The following is a 23066-nucleotide window of genomic DNA, read 5'->3' on the forward strand; positions in this document are numbered from 1 at the left end:
GAGAAACAGTAATAAACAAATAGGTCAAATATATTTAAAAGACATGAATTTTTGGTGAATCCCTTACACATTCTGTTATAATATGGCAGCATCCCACAGTTGTGTATTGTGATGATTCATCTTTCCACTCTAGTGGAAGATAGCCTTATCTTTGAATGTGAGATGACCTGCAAAGTCATCTTTGCATTCCTTGTGACTTTTAAAATTGTAGCACTACTTGTACAGTTGTGCTTTATCTGCCACTGTTAGGGCTTGTATCAGCTGCCAAGAGGTAAGATTTGTTGTTCAACTTTGAATGTAGAATCCCAGATGGTGGACTGACGGATGCCTAGCACATAGTTAATTCTCCTTGTCAGTATCATGGGTCTTTGCCGAATGGTGACATTAATGCAGTTTGGCTTCCTCAGACATAGGGGCCCACCCTGTTCCTTATCTCTGCTCCATTCTTTTGCACCAATGGTAGATGTTGTTACAAACTTGGTATCATACATGGAATGATTTTTTGCACTGCAGTAACAAAACCAAGTTTATTAAATTCTAAGACATCACTATTGAGAAATATTGTAGCTCTACAATTTGATGCATGTTGTATATACATACATAACTTGAGTAATATTTTTTAAAATCTTCTTTAAACTCTTTTTATTTGTTTTTTATTATACCAAATGTTTATATAATTTCAATGTGAAAAAAACTCACATACATTTGTTAAGGTTTCATTGTAATCTGTGAGATGGATCACAAAGAAAGAGGTGAATGATATAAGCCATGCTCCCCCAAAAATTCACTCCATGCATTTTGATTCCCACAGTGTACTTTTTGTGTAAATTTGTATCTTCAAGATGATTTCTCAGATGTAGTCATAAGCCCATCTATCAAGGGAGTTTACATCAGCAGATTGGGCAAGCACATCACAAGGAAGTTATTTCCAAATCTAAAGCCCAGGATGGGCTGGGTCAGGCCCTAGGCACCTGCTTTCCATTGCCATCATCACAGACTTCCTGGGTATCTCACAATATTCAGTGTGAAAATAAAAAACACCCCAAGTCTTACACCAAAATATAGGCTCTTAGAAGTATGCTTTTAGCTTTTTTAAAAAATAAGACATTTTGGGGGGTGTGGGGGGGAATTTGAGACATAGTTAACACTTATTTTGGCAAGATAGCAATGAAAACCTGAAAAGCATAAGCTATGTGTCCAAATGCAGAAGTCATCAAAGAACCATAGTTTATCAGGGGAAAAATCCATACTGAACAAAAGATACAGTATGTCTAAATATTTTGAAATTGTAATTTGAATCAAGAGTAAATGCTGAAAAATTATACTCAGTGTTTGCTAGAGATTAAGTGTGCCTTTTCCTGCTTCCCCCAAATAAAATCGTAGAGCTTACTATTTAATCACTCCCCAGAGTTTCAGTTTTCTCTCAGTATAAAGCAAGAGCTACATACACATAATAAAATGCTTATATGTTAATGTAATAATTCCCCTGGCTCATCCAACGTGCAAGTGCACATGACTTCAAAGACTACAATTTGGGGCAAGTATAGAAGAAATGAAAAAAACACAATTCAAGTTTCAAAACCTGTTCTTAAAATTTTATTTATAGGACACTCAGGTCATTTTAACTTCTCAGTAAGGTAAAGGTATTGCACTGTCATTTGATTATCAGTCCACCTTGGCATGGGAAGAATGTACATTACCACATGCCAATCTGAGGAACTAGAAATAAGACTTAAAAGTACTACATTTCTTAATGACTACGTAAGGTATTTATAAGTAAATTTATGTTCACATTCTGCTGAGACCTCTTTATAGTCTCAGCACCTGACAATATCTAACAGGCTCCAATAATCCTATCGGGTTAAATGATGATGCAGCATTTTTTAAAGGGGCCAATTATTTCAGCTTACTTAAGTCATTCAGAGCCAAAAATCTGAAGAACAAGCAAAATCAAATCTTTATTTTTATAACTATATAAATGTGATCCAAATGTGCCCACCACTAATTTTTCAAAAAGAAACATGCTGTAAATAAGCACACTGCATCTGCTCACTGATATGTGTATGGACTCCCTAGATGTCTTGTTGGGTTTAAATACAGACCACTCACAGAAATACATTTTTAGTAGAAAGTGTAGCATGATGTTAAGCCATTTTAGCTTTTGCACATACATGTTGCACTTCTGGCTGATGATGCAGAAAGATTCTCAGCATTAAACTGTTAAGCTGGGCTGCATCCACCCCTTTAAATGGCATCAATATCAATGTCATCGTCCTTGTTGTCAGACTTTACAGCTTCAACTTTCAGTACACTGGCAGTCTTTGAATACATCACCTCAATATTCTCATCTTCATCATCTTCTTCACCAGCACAAGATTCTTCCTCTGCTTCCTTCAACCATTTTATAAAAGGTTCCGCTTTGACACGAATCTCTTTGGCAAGTTCTTCTGAGACATATTTCTTAGAGGCCTTTTCTGACCAGCTAATGATGACTTCTTCCTCCAAAAGGTCTGCATAATACATCTCCTTCCAGATATGTGGAATCTTGGAGCAGAGCTGAGCTTGGTGCATTGCTACCACACACTCCAAACAATGAAGAAGGTTCCGTTGAGCTTTTTTGTTGTTGTGACAAAGTCGTAAGAAATGGTGCCTGTATTTCTTAATTTGTTCTCTAATCTTCTTATTAAAAAGAACTTCAGTCAAAATAAGAGGGCCCATGGCTTTTACATTCAGTCTTTCTGCTTCAGCTATAATTTGTCAGATGAGTCAATACTACCCTCTTCTTTCTTTTTCTTAACAAAATCAAACAGGATATTGACACGCTCTTCAACAGTGCTTTCCAAATCATCACTGAGAGTTAAAACTTTTGCGTGGTCACTGATTTCATCCATTCTTCACCTTTGAGCTTCCTCTGTTGTATCCTCCCCCCAGTCATCATCTTCCTCTTCTTCCACAGCATGTGGAGGAGGACAGATTTCATTGGGTGGTGGTGGTGGTGGTGTCTCACTGCTGGACACGGAGCCATTTTCCTTGTCTTTGCCCTTTCTAGTTTTCTTTTCCTTTTCTTTCTTTCCTGAACCATTGTCACTGTTCTCAGGTGGGATTTTGAGAATGAACGTGCAGAGTTTATGAGGTGTGTCAAGCATGCCTCGGTAGCCCAAGGCTTTACAAGAATTACCTATTGTTTGCTTCTTTGGATTGACATGCACATCCATTTCGGGATTCTCACACTCAAGACAGAGAACAAATTTTTTAATGAATCCGTCCAACATGCCTTGCAGCTTATTCGCCTCATAAGGCCCACTGACAATGTAACGGTCATTCTTTTTTTTTACATCTTTATTGGAGTATAATTGCTTAACAATGGTGTGTTAGTTTCTGCTTTATAACAAAATGAATCAGTTATACATATACATATGTTCCCATATCCCCTCCCTCTTGCGTCTCCCTCCCACCCTCCCTATCCCACCCCTCCAGGCGGTCACAAAGCACCGAGCTGATCTCCCTGTGCTATGCGGCTGCTTCCCACTAGCTATCTACCTTACGTTTGGTACTGTATATATGTCCATGCCTCTCTTTCGCTTTGTCACAGCTTACCCTTCCCCCTCCCCATATCCTCAAGTCCATTCTCTAGTAGGTCTGTGTCTTTATTCCTGTTTTACCCCTAGGTTCTTCATGACATTTTTTTTCTTCTTAAATTCCATATATATGTGTTAGCATACGGTATTTGTCTTTCTCTTTCTGACTTACTTCACTCTGTATGACAGACTCTAGGTCTATCCACCTCATTACAAATAGCTCAATTTCGTTTCTTTTTATGGCTGAGTAATATTCCATTGTATATATGTGCCACATCTTCTTTATCCATTCATCTGATGATGGACACTTAGGTTGTTTCCATCTCTGGGCTATTGTAAATAGGGCTGCTATGAACATTTTGGTACATGACTCTTTTTGAATTATGGTTTTCTCAAGGTATATGCCCAGTAGTGGGATTGCTGGGTCATATCGTAGTTCTATTTGTAGTTTTTTAAGGAACCTCCATACTGTTCTCCATAGTGGCTGTACCAATTCACATACCCACCAGCAGTGCAAGAGTGTTCCCTTTTTTCCACACCCTCTCCAGCATTTATTGTTTCTAGATTTTTTGATGATGGCCATTCTGACTGGTGTGAGGTGATACCTCATTGTAGTTTTGATTTGCATTTCTCTAATGAGTAAAGATGTTGAGCATTCTTTCATGTGTTTGTTGGCAGTCTGTATATCTTCTGTGGAAAAGTGTCTGTTTAGGTCTTCTGCCCATTTTTGGATTGGGTTGTTTGTTTTTTTGTTATTGAGCTGCATGAGCTGTTTATAAATTTTGGAGATTAATCCTTTGTCAGTTGCTTCATTTGCAAATATTTTCTCCCATTCTGAGGGTTGTCTTTTGGTCTTGTTTATGGTTTCCTTTGCTGTGCAAAAGCTTTTAAGTTTCCTTAGGTCCCATGTATTTATTTTTGTCTTTATTTCCATTTCTCTAGGAGATGGGTCAAAAAGGATCTTGCTGTGATTTATGCCATAGAGTGTTCTGCCTATGTTTTCCTCTAAGAGTTTGATAGTTTCTGGCCTTACATTTAGGTCTTTAATCCATTTTGAGCTTATTTTTGTGTATGGTGTTAGGGAGTGATCTAATCTCATACTTTTACATGTCCCTGTCGAGTTTTCCCAGCACCACTTATTGAAGAGGCTGTCCTTTCTCCACTGTACATTCCTGCCTCCTTTATCAAAGATAAGGTGACCATATGTGTGTGGGTTTATCTCTGGGCTTTCTATCCTGTTCCATTGATCTCTCTTTCTGTTTTTGTGCCAGTACCACACTGTCTTGATTACTGTAGCTTTGTAGTATAGTCTGAAGTCGGGGAACCTGATTCCTCCAGCTCCATTTTTCATTCGCAAGATTGCTTTGGCTATTCAGGGTCTTTTGTGTTCCATACAAATTGTGAAATTTTTTGTTCTAGTTCTGTGAAAAATGCCAGTGGTAGTTTGATAGGGATTGCATTGAATCTGTAGATTGCTTTGGGTAGTAGAGTCATTTTCCCAATGTTGATTCTTCAATCCAAGAACATGGTATATATCTCTCCATTTATTTGTATCATCTTTAATTTGTTTCATCAGTGTCTTATAATTTTCTGCATACAGGTCTTTTGTCTCCTTAGGTAGGTTTATTCCTAGATATTTTATCCTTTTTGTTGCAATGGTAAATGGGAGTGTTTTCTTGATTTCACTTTCAGATTTTTCATCATTAGTGTATAGGAATGCCAGAGATTTCTGTGCATTAATTTTGTATCCTGCAACTTTACGAAATTCATTGATTAGCTCTAGTAGTTTTCTGGTAGCATCTTTAGGATCCTCTATGTAGAGTATCATGTCATCTGCAAACAATGACAGCTTTACTTCTTCTTTTCCTATTTGGATTCCTTTTATTTCCTTTTCTTCTCTGATTGCTGTGGCTAAAACTTCCAAAACTATGTTGAATAAGAATGGTGAGAGTGGGCAACCTTGTCTTGTTCCTGATCTTAGTGGAAGTGGTTTCAGTTTTTCACCATTGAGGACGATGTTGGCTGTGGGTTTGTCATATATGGCCTTTATTATGTTGAGGAAAGTTCCCTCTATGCCTACTTTCTGCAGGGTTTTTATCATAAATGGGTGTTGAATTTTGTTGAAAGCTTTCTCTGCATCTATTGAGATGATCATATGGTTTTTATCCTTCAGTTTGTTAATATGGTGTATCACGTTGATTGATTCGTGTATATTGAAGAATCCTTGCATTCCTGGAATAAACCCCACTTGATCATGGTGTAGGATCCTTTTAATGTGCTGTTGGATTCTGTTTGCTAGTATTTTGTTGAGGATTTTTGCATCTATGTTCAGCAGTGATATTGGCCTGTAGTTTTCTTTCTTTGTGACATCCTTGTCTGGTTTTGGTATCAAGGTGATGGTGGCCTCGTAGAATGAGTTTGGGAGTGTTCCTCCCTCTGCTATATTTTGGAAGAGTTTGAGAAGGATAGGTGTTAGCTCTTCTCTAAATGTTTGATAGAATTTGCCTGTCCTGGGCTTTTGTTTGTTGGAAGATTTTTTATCACAGTTTCAATTTCAGTGCATGTGATTGGCCTGTTCATATTTTCCATTTCTTGCTGATCCAGTCTTGGCAGATTGTGCATTTCTAAGAATTTGTCCATTTCTTCCAGGTTGTCCATTTTATTGGCATAGAGTTGCTTGTAGTAATCTCTCATGATCCTTTGTATTTCTGCAGTGTCAGTTGTTACTTCTCCTTTTTCATTTCTAATTCTATTGATTTGAGTCTTCTCCCTTTTTTTTCCTGATGAGTCTGGCTAATGGTTTATCAATTTTGTTTATCTTCTCAAAGAACCAGCTTTTAGTTTTATTGATCTTTGCTATTGTTTCCTTCATTTCTTTTTCATTTATTTCTGATCTGATTTTTATGATTTCTTTCCTTCTGCTAACTTTGGGGTGTTTTTGTTCTTCTTTCTCTAATTGCTTTAGGTGCAAGGTTAGGTTGTTTATTCGAGATGTTTCCTGTTTCTTAAGGTGGGATTGTATTGCTATAAACTTCCCTCTTAGAACTGCTTTTGCTGCATCCCATAGGTTTTGGGTCGTCGTGTCTCCATTGTCATTTGTTTCTAGGTATTTTTTTATTTCCTCTTTGATTTCTTCAGTGATCACTTCGTTATTAAGTAGTGTATTGTTTAGCCTCCATGTGTTTGTATTTTTTACAGATCTTTTCCTGTAATTGATGTCTAGTCTCATAGCATTGTGGTTGGAAAAGATACTTGATACAATTTCAGTTTTCTTAAATTTACCAGGCTTGATTTGTGACCCAAGATATGATCTATCCTGGAGAATGTTCCATGAGCACTTGAGAAAAATGTGTATTCTGTTGTTTTTGGATGGAACGTCCTATAAATATCAATTAAGTCCATCTTGTTTAATGTATCATTTAAAGCTTGTGTTTCCTTATTTATTTTCATTTTGGATGATCTGTCCATTGGTGAAAGTGGGGTGTTAAAGTCCCCTACTATGAATGTGTTACTGTTGATTTCCCCTTTTATGGCTGTTAGTATTTGCCTTATGTATTGAGGTGCTCCTATGTTGGGTGCATAAACATTTACAATTGTTATATATTCTTGGATTGATCCCTTGATCATTATGTAGTGTCCTTCTTTGTCTCTTCTAGTAGTCTTTATTGTAACGTCTATTTTGTCTGATATGAGAATTGCTACTCCAGCTTTCTTTTGGTTTCCATTTGCATGGAATATCTTTTGCCATCCCCTTACTTTCAGTCTGTATGTGTCTCTAGGTCTGAAGTGGGTCTCTTGTAGACAGCATATATATAGGTCTTGTTTTTGTATCCATTCAGCCAATCTGTGTCTTTTGGTGGGAGCATTTAGTCCATTTACATTTAAGATAATTATCGATATGTATGTTCCTATTCCCAGTTCCTTAATTGTTTTGGGTTCGTTATTGTAGGTCTTTTCCTTCTGTTGTGTTTCTTGCCTAGAGAAGTTCCTTTAGCATTTGTTGTAAAGCTGGTTTGGTGATGCTGAATTCTCTCAGCTTTTGCTTGTCTGTAAACGTTTTAATTTCTCCATCAAATCTGAATGAGATCCTTGCTGGGTAGAGTAATCTTGGTTGCAGGTTTTTCTCCTTCATCACTTTAAATATGTCCTGCCACTCCCTTCTGGCTTGCAGAGTTTCTGCTGAAAGATCAGCTGTTAACCTTATGGGGATTCCCTTGTGTGTTATTTGTTGTTTTTCCCTTGCTGCTTTTAATATGTTTTCTTTGTATTTAATTTTTGACAGTTTGATTAATATGTGTCTTGGCATATTTCTCCTTGGATTTATTCTGTATGGGACTCTCTGTGCCTCCTGGACTTGACTGACTATTTCCTTTCCCATATTAGGGAAGTTTTCAACTATAATCTCTTCAAATATTTTCTCAGTCCCTTTCTTTTTCTCTTCTTCTTCTTCTGGAACCCCTATAATTCGAATGTTCGTGTGTTTAATGTTGTCCCAGAGGTCTCTGAGACTGTCCTCAGTTCTTTTCATTCTTTTTTCTTTCTTCTGCTCTGCAGTAGTTATTTCCACTATTTTATCTTCCACGTCACTTAATCGTTCTTCTGCCTCAGTTATTCTGCTATTGATCCCATCTAGAGTATTTTTAATTTCATTTATTGTGTTTCTAATCATTGCTTGATTCATCTTTAGTTCTTCTAGGTCCTTGTTAACTGTTTCTTGCATTTTGTCTATTCTATTTCCAAGATTTTGTATCATCTTTACTATCATTATTCTGAATTCTTTTTCAGGTAAACTGCCTATTTCCTCTTCATTTGTTAGGTCTGGTGGGTTTTTATCTTGCTCCTTCTCCTGCTGTGTGTTTTTCTGTCTTCTCATTTTGCTTATCTTACTGTGTTTGGGGTCTCCTTTTTGCAGGCTGCAGGTTCGTAGTTCCCATTGTTTTTGGTGTCTGTCCCCAGTGGCTAAGGTTGGTTCAGTGGGTTATGTAGTCTTCCTGGTGGAGGGGACTAGTGCCTGTGTTCTGGTGGATGAGGCTGGATCTTGTCTTTCGGGTGGGCAGGTCTACGTCTGGTGGTGTGTTTTGGGGTGTCTGTGGACTTTTTATGATTTTAGGCAGCCTCTCTGCTAATGGGTGGCGTTGTGTTCCTGTCTTGCTAGTTGTTTGGCATAGGGTGTCCAGCACTGTAGCTTGCTGGTCGTTGAGTGAAGCTGGGTGCTGGTGTTGAGATGGAGATCTCTGGAAGATTTTCGCCGTTTGATATTATGTGGAGCTGGGAGGTCTCTTGTGGACCAGTGTCCTGAAGTTGGCTCTCCCCCCTCAGAGGCACAGCACTGACTCCTGGCTGCAGCACCAAGAACCTAGTCAATTTGGGATGATTCGTTGTCTATTCATGTATTCCACAGATGCAGGGTACATCAAGTTGATTGTGGAGCTTTAATCCGCTGCTTCTCAGGCTGCTGGGAGAGATTTCCCTTTCTCTTCTTTGTTCTCACAGCTCCCGGGTCTCAGCTTTGGATTTGGCCCCGCCTCTGCATGTCGGTCGCTGGAGGGCGTCTGTTCTTCGCTCAGAAAGGACAGGGTTAAAGGAGCACCTGCTTCTGGGACTCTGGCTCACTCAGGCCGGGTGGGAGGGAGGGGCACGGAGTGCGGGGCGAGCCTGAGGCGGCAGAGGCCGGCAGTGACGGGCTGCACAGGCTCCCCGGAAGGGGGGCGTTGACAGTGACCTGCGCTAGCACACAGGCCTCTTGGCGGCGGCAGCAGCAGCCCCAGCGTCCCACGCCGGTCTCTGGCGTCTGCACTTTCAGCTGCGGCTCGCGCCCGTCTCTGGAGCTCCTTTAAGCAGCACTCTTAATCCCCTCTCCTCGCGCACCAGGAAACAAAGAGGGAAGAAAAAGTCTCTTGCCTCTTCGGCAGGTCCAGACTTTTTCCCGGACTCCCTCCCTGCTAGCTGTGGCGCATTAGCCCCTTCAGGCTGTGTTCACGCCGCCAGCCCCAGTCCTCTCCCTGCGCTCTGACCGAAGCCCGAGCGTCAGCTCCTAGCCCCTCCCGCCCCGGCGGGCGAGCAGGCAAGCCTCTCTGGCTGGTGAGTGCTGGTCGGCACCGACCCTCTGTGCGGGAATCTCTCTGCTTTGCCCTCCGCACCCTTGTTGCTGCGCTCTCTTCCACGACTCGGAAGCTTCCCCCTCCGCCACCCGCCGTCTCCTCCTGCGAAGGGGCTTCCTAGTGTGTGGAAACCTTTCCTCCTTCACGGCTCCCTCCCACTGGTGCAGGTCCCGTCCCTATCCTTTTGTCTCTGTTTTTTCTTTTTTCTTTTGCCCTACCCAGGTACGTGGGGAGTTTCTTGCCTTTTGGGAGGTCTGAGGTCTTCTGCCAGCGTTCAGTAGGTGTTCTGTAGGAGTTGTTCCACATGTAGCTGTATTTCTGGTGTATCTGGGGGGGGGTAGGTGATCTCTGCGTGTTACTCTTCCGCCATCTTCCCCGGAAGTCCGTAACGGTTATTCTTTTTTTTTTTTTTTAATTTTTTTCTTTTTAGTTTATTAATTAATTAATTCCTTTTTGCTGTGTTGGGTCTTCGTTTCTGTGCGAGAGCTTTCTCTAGTTGTGGCAAGCGGGGGCCACTCTTCATCACGGTGCGCGGGCCTCTCACTATCGCGGCCTCTCTTGTTGCGGAGCACAGGCTCCAGACGCGCAGGCTCAGTAATTGTGGCTCACGGGCCCAGTTGCTCCACGGCATGTGGGATCCTCCCAGACCAGGGCTCGAACCCCTGTCCCCTGCATCGGCAGGCAGACTCTCAACCACTGCGCCACCAGGGAAGCCCCCGTAACGGTTATTCTTAACATCAAACTGGGTCTGTGCTCCCAGTTCACAACGAAAATACTTGGTGGGATACGTTGGACGCTGATTAAGCACTTTGGCTGCGTCAACCATGTTGACTATAACTGTCTTGATTCCATTTCCTTTGCCCTCAACCTTGGCAATCAGACGAGGCATCTTGCAGCGATAGAACTGGTCTGACATGCTGCAGTTGACGTTGACAGACATTTTGGCTCATTAGTGGCTTTATCAATAAGATGAAGATATCTTTAATTGCAGCTTTTTGGTATCCCCTGTCTGGAGAAGAAGGGATGACATAAACGACTGCAAGAGTTCTCGGTCTCTGACATGAAAAAGTTTTCGCCACTGAGGCTGTAAGCTTCTTGCTTGTATGCTGTGTTTGCCCAATACGGTACCAGTGGCTGCACAACAGCTCATTTTCATCAAATAAAGACATAAACCCAACGTTGCTCTCCCGGGACTGGGATGAAGTGAGACACGCGCGAACCCGAGTCCGAGGAGCGCGGCGGAGGCAGCACAGTGAGCAGCGGCCGGGCCAGGCGCCACCAAGCAGCGGGGACAGGCTGTCCCAGCGACATCTGGGGTCCACACCCTTCAGCGCCTGGGGCCTGGCGACCTCTGGAATGTTCTCGCTGTCTGGAATATGGTTGTTTTCTTACTGCAGTTTCCCTAGAAAGGAAAACCTGAAAGCAAGCTTGCGTGCTGACGCTTTATTGGAAAGAAGTATAACCCCAGGGCAGTAAGAGTGAGAGCAGGAGAAAAGAAAGTAAAGAAGAAAGCTGTACTAGGTTGAATAGGGTCCCCCAAAACTCATGTCCATCCAGCACCTCCAAATGTGACAGCAGGGGGAACCTGGCCTTACGGACACTTTGATTTCAGACTTCTGACCTCCAGATCTATGAGAGCATAAAGTTCTGTTGCTTTAGGCCACCCTGTTTGTGGTCCATAATTATGGCAGCCCTTTCACACCCATAGGACTGAACTGATGATGGATCAGGGCCAACCACAGTCACCTGGGAAAGGAATGCTCGAAATCACTGCTGGACAGGGCACGTCTTGGTCCAGCACTGTATGCTCAGAGCAGTGGTCCTCGGTCCTGGGTGCACCAGAGTCACCTGGAGAGTCTGCAGAAAATGCATGAGTTCTGGTCTCACCCCCAGGGATTCAAATTCAATATGTCTGGGCAGGTCCTGGTCCTCAGACAGGTCCCTCCATGCTTGCAAGATGGCTGCTACAGCTCCAAGTGGTGAGAGGTGTCCTGTACAGTTCTTGGGGTCTCAGAACACTCTGGGCTGTGTCCAGAGGCAGGAAGCAAGAAGTCCCTTCTCGGCATAGCTTTTTACAAGCAAGGGATCCATTTCCAGAAGCCCCCACAGAGCCTCTGCCTTTTGGCCAGAACTGTATCACGGGGCCCCTTCTTGCCCACCACTGGCGGTGGACTTGAACAAAGCTCTCTTTACTCTTTGGGCCAGAGAGGGACCCACACCACCCCTTAGGGCAGATGCCCCCACTTGGCTCTGCCAGCAAGGAGGGAGCAGAAGGGATGGGTATTGGATAGGCCACTGGTGGGTCGGCCCCTGGCCTCTGTGCTGCGATGTGGGAGAGCGTGTGACTGTCTAAACTCTTTTTAAAAAGATACCTTTATTGAGGTATAATTTACACAAAATAAAATTCACTAATTTTAAGTGTTTGGTTTGATGGGCTTTGATAAATGTGTATAGTTGTATAACCGCCACACAGTCATGGTATAGAACATTTCAATTAACCCAGAAAGTTTCCTTGTGCTCTTTTGCAGTCCATCTTCTCTGTTCACCCTTGGCACCTAGCAAAACCACTGATCTGCTTTTTGCCACCATAGTTTTGCCTTTTCTAGAATTTCACATAAATAAAATCATACAGTATGTAGCCCTTTTGTGTCTAGCTTCTTCCACTTAGCATAATACTTTTGAGATTCATCCATACTGTTCATTTCTTTTCATTACTGAATAATATTCTGTTGTGTGGATAAACCTAATTTGCTTATACATTCAATTTTTTTATAGACATTGGGTTGTTTCCATTTTTTGGCTGTTATGAATGATGCTGGTATAAACATTTGTATACAGCCTTTTGTATGGACATATAGTTTCATTTTTCTCTGGTAAATTCCCAAGAGAGGAACTGTTGTTGGGTCATATAGTACATCTATGTTTAACTTTATAAGAAACTGCGAAACTGTTTTCCAAAGTTGCATTCCTACAAGCAATGTGTGAGGGTCCAGTTGTTCCATGTCCTCACCAACACTTGGCATTGTCAGTCTTTTTATTTACTATTATTATTATTTTTTTTTTGCGGTAAGCAGGCCTTTCACTGTTGTGGCCTCTCCTGTTGCGGAGCACAGGCTCCGGACGCGCAGGCTCAGCAGCCATGGCTCATGGGCCCAGCTGCTCCGCGGCATGTGGGATCTTCCCAGACTGGGGCACGAACCCGTGTCCCCTGCATCGGCAGGCGGACTCTCAACCACTGCGCCACCAGGGAAGCCTGGCATTGTCAGTCTTTTTAAGTTTAACTATCCTTGTGCATATGTAGTGGTATCTCATGGTGGTTTTAATTTGAATTTTCTTAATGGCTAATGACATTGACCATCTTTTTGTGTGTTTATTTGCCATTTGTGTATCTTATTGAAGTGTCTGTTTATATCTTATAACCTTGTTTAACTGAGTTATCTGTCTTTTTATATTTGAATTATGAGTTCTTTTTCTTTTTTTTGCATTAAAACATTTTTATTTTATATTGGAGCATAGTTGATTAACAGTGTTGTGTTAGTTTCAGGTGTACAGCAAAGTGATTCAGTTATACATATACATGTATCTATTCTTTTTCAAATTCTTTTCCCATTTAGTTTATTACAGAATATTGAGCGGCATTCCCTGTGCTATACAGTAGGTCCCTGTTGGTTATCTGTTCTAAATATAGCACTGTGTACTTGTCAATCCCAAATCCCAATCTGTCTCTTCCCCCTCCACCCTTCCCCCCTGGTAACCATAAGTTCATCCCCTAAGCCTGTGAGTCTGTTTCTGCTTCGTAAACAAGTTCACCTGTATCATTTTTTTTTAGATTCCACATATAAGTGGTATCACATGATATTTGTCTTTCTCTGACTTACTTCACTTTAGTGTGATAATCTCCAGGTCCATCCATGTTGCTGCAGATGGCATTATTTCATTCTTTTTAATGGCTGAGTAATATTCCATTGTATATATGTATCACATCCTCTTCATCCATTCATCTGTCAGTGGACGTTTAGGTTGCTTCCATGTCTTGGCTATTGTCAACAATGCTGCAGTGAACACTGGGGTGCATGTATCCTTTCAAACCATGTTTTTCTCCAGATATATGTCCAGGAGTGGGATTGCTGGATCATATGGTAGCTCTATTTTTAGTTTCCCAGGGAACTACCATACTGTTCTCCATAGTGACTGTACCAGTTTACATTCCCACCAACAGTGTAGGAGGGTTCCCTTCTCTCCACACCCTCTCCAGCATTTATTGTTTGTAGATTTTTTGATGATGGCCATTCTAACCGTATGAGGTGATAACTCATTGTTGTTTTGATTTGCATTTCTAAGAGTTCTTATTCTGATTACAGCTCTTTTATCAGAAATGGGTTCTGCAAATATTTCACTCAGTCTCTGGCTTACCTTTTCATTTTTTAGAACTGTCTTTTGAAGAGCCAAAGCCTAAAATTTTAATGAATTCCTGTTTTTTCTCTTTGTATGCTATTTAAGAAATTTTCATCTACTCTAAGATTGTAATGATATTTTTCTGTGTTTTCTTCTGGAAATTTTATAATTTTAGCTCTTACATTTAGCCCTGTGGTTCGTTATGAATTTTTAGTAGTATTTAATAACATTAATGTTTATTCTTATTATTTGGTATAGAATCCCTTCTTGTCTTCTACTAAGGCAATGTGGTATTGAAAAAATTACTATGTTATGGACATAATCATGGACCTTAGAGAATCTACTTCTGGAACCATTGAATTAATTTTTCATATATAGTGAGGGTTAAGGGTCTGGGTTAATTTTTTTGCACATACATAACAATTGTTCCAGCATCATTTATTGAAAAGACTAACTTTTTGTCATTGAATTAGCTTGGCACCTTTGTTAAAAATCAGTTTGCTGTGTATGTGTGTGTCTGTTTCTAGACTCACTTTTCTGTTCTGTTGACCTAAATGTCTATTCTTTTTTTTTTTTTTTTTTTGCATTACGTGGGCTTCTCACTGCTGTGGCCTCTCCCGTTGCGGAGCACAGGCTCTGGACGCGCAGGCCCAGCAGCCATGGCTCACGGGCCTAGCCGCTCCGCGGCATGTGGGATCTTCCCAGACCGGGGCACGAACCCGTGTCCCCTGCATCGGCAGGCGGACTCTCAACCACTGCGCCACCAGGGAAGCCCTAAATGTCTATTCTTAATCCAATAACATACTGTCTTGATTACTTTAGCTTTGCTGTAATTTTTGAAATTGGTAGTGTAATTCCTCCATGTTCTTTTTCTAAGTTGTTCTGTCATTTGCATTTTAGAGTCAGCTTTCCTGCAAAAAAAAAAAAAAAAAAAAAAAAAAAAAAAACCTGCTGGGGTTTTGATTGGGATTCCTTTGAATCTATAAATCATCTTGGGGAGAATTGACATCTTATTAGAATCTTCTGACCCATGAACATGTTATAAGTCTCCATTTATTTATATCTTTTATTTATTCCATGTATTTATAAACTTTCAGCAGTGTTTTGTAGTTTTCACAATAGGTCTTATACGTATTTAGCTAAATTTATCCACAAATACTTTATGGTTAAGTTATTGTAAATAGAATTTTAGAAATCCCAATACCTAATAATTTGTTGCTAAGGTATAGAAATACAATTGACTTTTTTTTCATGTTGACCTCGTGTCCTGTGATCTTGCTGAACTCATTTATTAGTTCTACAGCTTTTTTTAGATGTTTTGTAGTTTTTTCTACACAGGTGATCTGTTGTCTGTGAATAGACAGTTACACATTCCTCCTTTCATTCAGTCTGTGTACTCTGTCCAGCTCCCTGTTCTTTTTTCCCCAGATTGCACCAGCTAATACATCCTTTAGTGAGAGTCAACATCCTTACCTTGTTCCTGATCTTGGGGGAAAAGCATTCAGTCTTTTTACCAATAAGTATAGTGTTAGCTATAGGGTTTTTGTCAATACCCTTTATGAGATTGAGGAAGTTACCTTCTATTCTAGTTTGCTGAGAGTTTTCAGTCATGAATAGGAGTTGAATTTTGTTGAATGCTGTTTCTGCATCTACTGAGATGTTTTTTCCTTTTTTTAGTACTGTTCATGTAATAAACTTTAAAAATATTTAGTTCTTATGAATCAATGTTTATTATACAAATATTTGGTTCTTTAAATTATGTGTATATGTAAGTGTGATAAAAATAAGAATACATATTTAAAAAACATTTTGCCCCCTAAATCAAAGAACAGTTCTGTCAGTTTATGGAATGTATTCGCAGTATTTTCTGGGTTCCACAAGAACCAACACATAGAAGAGGAAACATATTTAGATTATAGCACATTTCAATTGCAATTTTCTGTTGGTATTACATTTACACACCCTCTCCCTTCATACTAATCTGGGTTGTGATATATTTTTAGAATTTTTCCCATAAAAGGGAGGGACAGGATAGCCATGGAAAGTTTTAGCCTCTTCTGTTTTAGTATGAGAGTCTAATTATTGGCATGGATTTAAGTGTGCTGTATTTGTACTATCAAATTTTGTAGAAGCTGCACAACCAAAAAAACCAAAAGTACAGCATCATTTCTTTCAGAGAAACTGATTGCTGGGGCCCAGTAACAGCTCCCTCTGTGATGTTTTTGTTGAAATCCAAAAAGCTTTGGGCTCTCTGCTTGGACCCGGGCAGCTATTTAAACTTGACTTCCCTTAAACTTCATAATTCTCTGCCACTTCCTGTGAGGTCCACGGGAGCTTAATGCTTCAGATTAAACTGTAGCTTGGTGTACAGTAGTATCATAGGTTTCCATTTTGCTTGTTAAATTAGCACCTGCATCCAGGTGAGGACATTAGTGTCGAAAGGCTCCATGCAAAACCACCACTAGGTCATTCTGTTGTTATTTCTTATAAAGGGTTGGTATAGCCAAAGGGCCCGGAGACCTTGACTCCATCTTCAGTCTACCTTGGCCCAAGTTCAGCTGGCTTCCCCTTTCCAGTCTTGGCATTTTGAACAGATTCTCTCTTACCGTATGGTGGGCTGTCAAAATTTGTTTTTAATTGTGGTAGAACACACCTAACATAAAACTTAGCATCTTCACCATTTTTAAGTGCACATTTCAGTGGTATTAAGTACATTTACATTGTTGTGCAGCCATCACCACTGTCCATCTCCAGAATTCATTTCATCTTGAAAAACTGAAATTCTATACTCGTTAAACAACAACTCCTTATTCCCCCTCTCCCAGCTCAGCCCCTGGCAACAGTCAGTCTACTTTCTGTATCTATGACTGTGACTACTCTATTTACCTCGTGTAAGTAGAATCATACAGTATTTGTCTTTTTGTGTCTGGCTTATTTCACTGACCACAGTGTCTTCAAGATTCATCCGGTTACAGCCTGTGTCAGAATTTCCTTCCTTTTTAAGGCTGAATAATATTCCATTGCATGTATATACCACATTTTATTTGTTCTTCTGTCAGTGGACACTAAGGTTGTTTCTACCTTTTGCCTATTGTGAATAATGCTGCTATGAACATGGGTATATAAACATCCCTTTGAGACCCTGCTTTCAGTTCTTTTGGGTATATACCCAGAAGGGTTGTTGGAATATATGGTAATTCTATTTTTAATTTTTTGAGGAACTACCATGCTTTTTTTCCACAGTGGCTGTCCCATTTTACACTCCCATCAACAGTGCACAAAGATTCCAGTATCTCCACATCCTCACTAATGGTTGTTATTTTCTTGTTTTTTTTAATTGAGGTGTAATTGACATATAACATTATTAGTTTCAGGTATACAATGGTTTGATATTTGTATACATTGAAAAATGATCACCACAATAAACTAGTTAACATCCATCACCTTACATAGTTACAAAATTTTTTTCTTGTGATGAGAACTTTTAAGATCTATTCTCTTAGCATCTTTCAAATATGCAATATAGTGCAGATCTTCCTTAATATGGGATTATGTCTCGATAAACCCATCATAAATTGAAAATACTAAGTGAAAATTCATTTAATACACCTAACCTCCTGAACATTATAACTTAGCCTAACCTACCTGAAATGTGCTCAGAACATTTACATTAGCCTACAGCTGGGCAAAATCATCTAACACAAAGTGTATTTTATAAAGTGTTGAATATCTCATGTAATTTATTGAATAGTGCACTGAAAATGAAAAACAGAATTGTTTTAAGTGTATTGGTTGTTAATCCTCATGATCCACTCGGTAGCTGGGGGACCTGCAGCTCACTGCCACTGCCAGGCATCACGATAGAGTACTATACAGCATATTGATAGCCCAGGGGAAAAGATCAAAATTCAAAGTACACTTTTACTGAATTTTATCGCTTTTGTACCATCATAAAGTTGAAAAATTGTTAAGTTGAACCATCATAAGTTGGCAACTGTATGTATTATTAACTATGGTCACCATGGTGTACATTACATCCCCATGACTTATTTATTTTATAACTAGAAGTTTGTGTCTTTTGACCCCTTTCACCATTTCTCCCACTCCCCACCCCTACCCTGGCAACTTCTAATCTGGTTTCTGTATCTATAAGCTTGTTCTTTTGTTTTTGGATTCCACATGTAAGTAAGATCATACAGTATTTGTCTTTCTCTGTCTAACTTATTTCACGTAGCATGATGTCCATTGCGTATGTATACCACATCTTCTTTATCTGTTCATCCATTGATGGACACATAGGTTGTTTCCATACCTTGGCTATTGTAAATAATGCTGCAGTGAACATGGGGTGCAAATGTCTTTTCAAGATAGTGTTTTAATTTTTCAAATAAGTACCCTGTAGAATTGCTGGAGCATATGGTAGTTTTATTTTGCATTTTTTTGAGGAACCTCCATGGTGTTTTCCATAGTGGTCGCATCAATTTACATTTTCACCAACAGTGCACAAAGGTTCCCTTTTCTTCACATCGTCGCCAACACATGTTATTTCTTATCTTTTTGATAATAGACATTCTAACAGGTGTGAGTTGATATCTCATTGTGGTTTTGATTTGCATTTCTCTAATGATTAGTGATGTTCAGCATCTTTCCATGTACTGTTGGCCATCTGTATGTCCTCTTGGGAAAAATTTCTATTCGGATCTCTGCTCATTTCTTAATTGGATTGTTTGGGGTTTTTTGCTATTGAATTGCAGGAGTTCTTTATGTATTTGGATATTAACTGTTATCAGATATATGATTTGCAAATATTTTCTCCCATTCACTAGGTTGCCTTTTCATTTTGTTGATGGTTTCCTTTGCTGTGAAGAAGCTTTTTAGTTTGTTGATATAGCCCCACTTGTTTATTTTTACTTTTGTTGCTTTTGCTTTTGGTGTCACGTTCAAAAATTCATCACCAAGATCTATGTCAAGGAGCTTACTATCTATGTTTTCTTCTTGGAGTTTTATGGTATCAGGTCTTATATTCAAGTCTTTAATCCACTGTAAGTTAATTTTTGTTTATGGTGTAAGATAGTGGTCCAGTTTCATTCTTTTGTATGTGGCTGTCCAGTTTTCCCAACACCATTTATTGAAGAGACCGTCCTTTCCGCATTGTGTATTCTTGGCTCTTTTGTGGTAAATTAAATGACCATGTATGCCTGGGTTTATTTCTGAGCTTTCTGTTCTGTTCCATTGATCTATGTATTTTTATGCCAATACCATACTGTTTAATTACTATAGCTTTGTAATATAGTTTGAATTCAGGGTGCATGGTATCTCTAAATTTGACCTTCTTTCTCAAGCTTGCTTTGGCTATTCATGGTATTTTGTGGTTCCATTTAAATTTGGGGATTGTTTGTTCTACTTCAGTGAAAAATGCCATTGGAATTTTGATAGGGATTGCATTGAATCTGTAGATTGCTTTGGGTACTGTGGACATTTTAACACTATTAATTCTTCTAGTCCATGAGCATGGACTATCTTTCCATTTATTTGTGACTTCATTTTTTTATTCATTAATGTCTTACAGTTTTCAATGTACATGTCTTTCACCTCTTTGGTTAAATTTATTCCTAGGTGTTTTATTCTTTCTGATGCAATTGTAAATGGGATTGTTTTGTAATTTCTCTTCCTGGTAGTTCGTTATTAGTATATAAAAATGCAACAGATTTTTGTATGCTGATTTTTGTATCCCCAACTGTATTGAATTCATTTATTAGTCCTAACAGTTTTTTGGTGGAGTCTTGAGGGTTTTCTGTATAATATCATATCATCTGCAAACAGAGATAATTTTACTTCTTCCTTTCCAATATGGATGCCTTTTTCTTTTTGTTGCCTAGTTGATGTGGCTAGGACTTCCAGTACAGTAAGTCCCCTACATGCAAACCTTCAAGTTGTGAACTTTCAAAGATGCAAACGTGTGTTCCATCAGTGTCAGGTGTGAGTGAAATTGCAGCTTGCCCTCTGTCTCCTATTGCTGATGATCCTTCAGCTCTACCATTTCCCACCTCCCCTCCCTCCTCCAGTCAGTAACTCTTCTTGCCTGTTCACTCAATGCCACTGTACTACTGTACTTTTCAAGGTACTGCACTGTAAGATTAAAAATGTTTTATTTTTTCTTTGTTTTTTATGTATTATTTGTGTCAAAAGTATTATAAACCTATCACAGTACAGTACTATATAGCTGATTGTGTATAGGCTAACTTTGTTGGACTTACAAACAAATTGGACCTATGAATTCACTCTTGGAACAGAACTCATTCGTATGTAGGGGATTTACTGTACTATGTTGAATAAAAGTGGCTATAGATTGGGCACCCTTGTGTTGTTCCTAATCTTAGAGGAAAAGTTTTCAGCTTTTCACCATTGAGTATGATGTTAGCTGTGGGCTTGTCATGTATGCCCTTTATTATGTTGAAGTATATTCCCTCTATACCCACTTTGTTGAGAGGTTTTGGTTTTTTGTTTTTTGTTTGTTTTTTTTTGCAGTACGCGGGCCTCTCACTGTTGTGGCCTCTCCCGTTGCGGAGCACAGGCTGGCTCCGGATCCACAGGCTCAGCGGCCATGGCTCACGGGCCCAGCTGCTCTGCGGCACGTGGGATCTTCCCGGACCGGGGCACGAACCCGTGTCCCCTGCATCGGCAGGTGGACTCTCAACCACTGTGTCACCAGGGAAGCCTGTTGAGAGTTTTTATCATAAATGGATATCGAATTTGTCAAATGCTTTCTCTGCATCTATTGAGATGATCTTATGATTTTAATCCTTCATTTTGTTAATGTGATGTATCACATTGATTTGCAGATGTTGAACCATCCTTGCATTCCTGGAATAAGTCTCACTTGATCATGACGTATGATCCTTTTAATGTATCATTGAATTCAGCTTGCTAATATTTTGTTGAGGATTTTTGCATCTCTGTTCATCAGGGATATTGGCCTGTGATTTTCTTTTCTTGTGGCATCCTTGTCTGGTTTTGGTATCAAGGTAATGCTGGCTTCATAAAATGAGTTTGGAAACATTCCCTCTTCTATTTTTGGAACCTCTTCTATTTTTTGGAAGAGTTTGAGAAGGATTGGTATTAATTCTTTGAATGTTTGATAGAATTCACCAGTGAAGCCATCTGAGTCTTGTTTTTTGGGAGGTTTTTAATTACTGATTTGATCTCCTCACTAGTAGCTGATTTGTTCAGATTTTCAGTTTTTTCACGACTCAGTTTTGGTAGGTTGTCTAGGAATTTAACTGTCTCTTCTAGGTTGTCCAATTTGTTGGCATATAATTGTTCATTATATTGTTCAAATGTAGTTCTTATAGTCCTTTGTATTTCTGTGGTGTCAGTTGTAAGTCTCTTCCTTCACTCATATTCTTCGAGTCCTCTTTTTTTCCTGTTTGAGTGTTGAGTCTAGCTAAAGGTTTGTCGATTTTGTTTATCTTTTCAAAGAACCAGCTCTTAGTTTCATTGATTTATTTCTATTGTCTTCTTAGTCTCTGTTTTCCCGTTTTTTTAAATAGTAGCCATCATAATGGGTGTGAGGTCATATCTCATTGCGTTTCCATAATGGTTAGTGATGTTGAACATCTTTTCATGTGCTAGTTGGCAATTGTTTATCTTCTTGGGAGAAATACCTATTCAGGTCTTTGTGTATTTTCTGATTGGGTTTTTGGGTTTTTGTTGTTGTTGAACTAACTGTAGGATTGAGAGTGTGTGTGTGTTCTCTTAAAACTATAACACATCTCCAAACATACAACACAAACACACGCACACGTTCCAGCTAGTGAATGCGTTTTGTTTTGTTTTGTTTTTGCTAGGTTTTACATGATTTTCATCTTCATTTAGCTTGTGCTGAGTGTAGGATGAGCACTGTGAGCCTTTTTTTAGTCTGGGGACATGGAGGCGTGGCTTTTCTGGGCCACAGGGTTCTGTACCTTGTTGTGCCCTCATGCAGTCACCCTTAAGTATAAGATTGCTCTCGCCACCTGTTTCTTTGCTGCCTGCCCAGTCCTGCTTGTTTCCTCCCCTCCAGGTGCTGGAGCTCCTGATCATAGTGAACTTATCCTTCAGTGAGCTGCCATCCATTTCCTTTCACTCAAACCCCTTTTTTAAAATGTGGAATTCATAACTCCTTTTGGAATATTTCTCTAAATTTAAAAACATATTCTGTTTACAATTATAAATCTGTAAAGATCTACCTTTTATCAGTATCTCCCTTCTTGACTCACAAGTAGTTGCAGAATCCAGAGTCTTAAGCCAAGATTCTTAAAGATAGCCAAATGGGGGAAATTATTTCCTAAGACTTTAGCCTCTATTTCCAGGTACTCCTTTTTATCTCAGTTGGTTCTGATCCAGCACAAGTGTCTTCACCTAAATAAAATTATGTCTGAAACACAGAAGTTAAATGGCCTTGAGACAATTTTAATTCTATTTTCTTGGGAAATATGGGTCATCCTGGAAATGGGGTTTATAGTTTTTGGGTTGTTTTACTTTTCACACTCAGCCCAAATATTCTTCCAAAAGAAATAGTATGTTTACCAGTGAAAATGTTATATTCCTATTTAAATGAGCTCTGGAATCTTCCAACACTAATTTTAACCCAGTTAGTTTAAAGATATTTGTCCAAATCATAGTCTCAATTTCAGAATTTTCTGAGAGGAAAGATTTAGCACAAACTTTTAAAAGCGAGTTATTCATACAGTTAAATTCTTTAAATTAGAACCAGTCTTTGGTCACTTTTGCAGGAAGGATCAAGGAAGACAAAGCTCTTCATAACTTTATTATTACCCCCTTCCCACATTTAAAACCACTGGCATCAATTAATATCACTTTTTTTTGTGTTTTGTTATCCTCCTACAGAGAGAGTTGGGTTAGCAAGAGTTAAAGCATTTTGCTGCTCTATTTTTATACTTTCCCACATCTAAATAAACTTCAGCTCTTACGTATTCCTAGCCTGAAAAGC

General features: G+C 39.5%; 1 protein-coding gene and 1 pseudogene across 2 annotated transcripts in view; one reads left to right on the plus strand and one right to left on the minus strand.

Annotated features, from left to right (window-relative positions):
• REC114 (REC114 meiotic recombination protein) overlaps positions 1-23066 on the plus strand; it is a gene marked incomplete at both ends in the record, with an annotated part of 113109 nt that overhangs the window by 32447 nt on the left and 57596 nt on the right. The gene's annotated exons all lie outside the window — the stretch shown is intronic.
• Positions 2245-10619, minus strand: LOC307049768 (eukaryotic translation initiation factor 5-like; annotated as a pseudogene). Its single transcript has 2 exons — positions 10410-10619; positions 2245-3323 (listed from the first exon to the last, which is right to left on the minus strand). The product of its transcript is annotated as a eukaryotic translation initiation factor 5-like (transcript).

The sequence above is a fragment of the Hyperoodon ampullatus genome (genome assembly GCF_949752795.1).
Source record: "Hyperoodon ampullatus genome assembly, chromosome: 3".
Classification (NCBI taxonomy): Eukaryota; Metazoa; Chordata; class Mammalia; order Artiodactyla; family Ziphiidae; genus Hyperoodon; species Hyperoodon ampullatus.